This window comes from Crocuta crocuta, unplaced genomic scaffold (genome assembly GCF_008692635.1).
Source record: "Crocuta crocuta isolate KB4526 unplaced genomic scaffold, BGI_CrCroc_1.0 scaffold140, whole genome shotgun sequence".
Lineage (NCBI taxonomy): Eukaryota > Metazoa > Chordata > Mammalia > Carnivora > Hyaenidae > Crocuta > Crocuta crocuta.
In genome coordinates, this window is record NW_027527775.1 from 6655411 (window position 1) to 6658867 (window position 3457).

Consider the following 3457-nt stretch of genomic DNA (forward strand, 5'->3'; position numbering starts at 1 on the left):
TGTTTCTTTTTTTTTTTTTTTTTTTTTGTCCATCCAAATGTGAGCATTGCTGGAATTTTTTCATGGGGTGGTGGCCTTTGAAAATCCTCCAGGATGAAATCACCTCTAGCCCTCCCTGTAGAATAAAGCTGTGGCTTGTTCAAGGCTAGGGTGGACCCCAAAGTGTTTCCTGAGAAAAGTTCCTGGCTTTGCCCACTGGCCCTTTACACTCCACAGCAGTCTAAAATTTCTAGTCTACAGACCGCCCCTCAATGAACAACAAAGTATGGTCTCAGCGCTGACCTGATGCCTTCCAGGGCTTAGCCAAAGGCTGGACGAGAATGTCCCCAGTGAAGGGCTATTTCCAAATTATTCACTGTATCACTCTTCTCCTTACTCTAGGTGTTTTCTCTGGGTACAGCCAGACATGGGAAAAGTAAATACTCAGACCTTTAATGTTTAGGTTCCAAAGAAAACACAGAGTTGCGTTTTCATGGGGGTAGGAAGCCGTGAAGCATTAGGTTTGGATCTGCTTGGGTTTGTGGAGCCGGGGCCCCTGCCCCTTCTGGTCTCCCTCTGAGAAACCTCCCATCAGGAAACCTTTCTGCTCCTGACGACTGGCAGAAAGCCTTTGTCCACTGAGTTTGCTCTCAGAACAGACCTGATCTCCCCCAGCCAGGGTTTTGAGCTGGGAACCTCAGGATCGAACTCGAAACTCATCAAAACAATCCCTGGCCCCCAGGGACTGCCTGCTTGTGCCACACCACTTCTCAGGCCCCGCTCACCTCCCCACCATGCTCTTCTCTCTCTTACTGACTGCAGCCCGTGCTTTGGTTGTGAGCCATCTCAGACCTTTCCTGCAACCAGAAAGCCATCCAAGCAAAGCGTTTCAAACAATCTGTTGCAGAGGCTGATTATCCAAGTATATAAACCACCAAGGGTTTATATACCGCCAGGCTCTGGGTCAAGTCCCCTCTCCTCCAGTCACCCTTCACTGCTTCCGTTCTCAAACACTGACCAAGGAAGGGGGTTACTAACTAAACTAGACTCTCAGTACAGACCCACGCAGATGAGAAGGTCATGGAAAAATGTTTGTTGAATGAAAACCAGAGGATCTGAGGCTAGAAGAAACTGAAGCTTTGCCCTACGGTTTGGAAATTCTTTCCACCTTCAGTCACGTGAAACTCCCGGTTTCCCAACCTCATAACTGATTTCCGTTTGCTCTTCCTTATGAGTGTTCCCTAGTTTGGACACCACTCTGGGGTCTCTCTGTTGTCCTGTTTCACTTTCTTTGGGGGAAAGGCTGAAACAACTCTGTAGAGCAGGAGCCGGCAAACTTTTTCATAAGGAGCCGCCAGTGTGGATTTTATAGTCCACACAGTTCTCGGCTGCAAGTACAGTGGATTTTCATTACAGTTGGGTTCCATAGTTACAATTTTGCCCCCCTCACTAAAATTTATTTATGTAAAGCTTATTTTTTCAGTTTATTTACTTATTTTGAGAGAGAGTGTGTGTGCATGCACTTGAGAGAGAGAATCCAAAGCAGGCTCTTCACTTGTCAGCACAGAGCCCAACACGGGGGCTCGAACTCACGAACTATGAGATCAGATCTGAGCTGAAATCAAGAGTCGGTTGCTTAAGTGAATGAACCACCCAGGCACCCCACTAAAATGTATTTAAAACCCCAAAATCAATGCTTGCCGTGCCTTTGTAGTTATTCATGGACATGTGCAGAGCAGTGTAAAACATGAGTCACCAGGCACCTATGTTCCCAGCTGTGAGGGTGAACGAGGTCACATTCTGTCTTTTCATTTTAGCTCTTATGCTGTACACAAATGTCCTTTGGGTGGTCTATTTAGTGTCATGGTTTCCTTAAGAAAAAATTTTTTAATGTTTTATTTATTTCTGAGAGAGCGAGAGAGACAGCGTGAGCAGGGGAGGGCCAGAGACAGAGGAAGACACAGAATCCAAAACAGGCTCCAGGCTCTGAACTGGCTGTCAGAGCACAGAGCCCGATGCGGGGCTCGAACCCATGAACTGTGAGATCATGACCTGAGCCATAGTCGGACGCTTAACTGACTGAGCCACCCAGGCGCCCCTAGTGTCATGGTTTTCTTGTGGGTTTTGGGAGTGATCGTCCTGTTTAAAATGGCACCCAAGGGGCGTCTGGCTGGCTCAGTCAGTTAAGTGTCTGACTACAGCTCAGGTCCTGATCTCAGGGTTCATGGGTTCCAGCCCCACGTCGGGCTCTGCGCTGACAGTAGTAGCTCAGAGCCTGGAGCCTGTTTCAGATTCTGTATCTCCCTCTCTCTCTGACCCTCCCCTGCTCACGCTGTCTCTCTCTCAGAAATAAATAAAACATTAAAATTTTTTTAAAGTTGTTTAAAAAATAAAATGTAATAAAATGGCTCCCAAGCATAGTGCTGAAGGGCTATCGATGCTCCAATGCACAAGAAGGCTATGATGTGGCCTAAAACAGGAAAGCTGTGTGTGCCAGAGAAGTTTTGTCTGAGCACAAGTCAGCCATGAGTGCACGTCCATGAATAAACAAAATATGAAAATAAAATCTCTTTAAACATAAATGCACACAAAATGAGATTATATATTCATCTGTTGACAAAAATGTTGCGACCGGAGGCTTGCAGACACCTCACCCTGGGTCTCCCTCAGGACCAATGGTTCAGTACTAGCTAATGCAGTATTCCTGGTGACTTTATAGAACATAATCACCGTGACTAATGATAATCGTTTTTATTCAACTTGGAGTTAGTAATGTGAAAGCAGTCAAATACACTATGAGCCTGGGTATGTTCTAACAAAACTTTATTTAGGCTATGGAAACTTGCATTTCATAAAGTGTTACGTCACAAAATATTCTTTAAAAAAAAATTTCCCCCAACCACTAAAAAATGCGAAACCCAGTCTTAACTTGCTGGCCTTTCATGGGCTAGCTTTGAGCCACGGGCCACAATTTGCCAATTCTTACGGCGTGAGAATTGTTATCTCACTTACTTACTTGCTTTCAATGAATCTCACTGCTTTTTTTTTTTTTAATGATTTATATTATTGGGGAGAGAGAGTAGGGGAGAGGAGCAGAGAGAAAGAGAGAATCAAAAGCAGGCGCCACACTCAGCGCGAATCCGGAACCAGGGCTCGATCCCACAACCCTGGGCTCAAGGTCTGAACTGAAATCAAGAATCAGGTGCTCAACTGACTGAGGGACCCAGGCACCCCAATCCCGCTGCTTTGGAGCCAGATCATAGTAGGTCAGAGAGGCCCACACCCACATTCCCCTGGAAGTTGCTGCCACCCTAGGACTCGCTCTGATGGGGCCCGAGAACATTCGTGTTCTTTGAAATAGGAGACAAAACTGAAATTGGAGTTCAGACAGCTGGGTTTGAGAACCAGTCTATGACTTCCTAGCTGTTCCACTTGGGGCAACTTTTCTGCTTTATAATATAAGACAGAGAGAGTCATC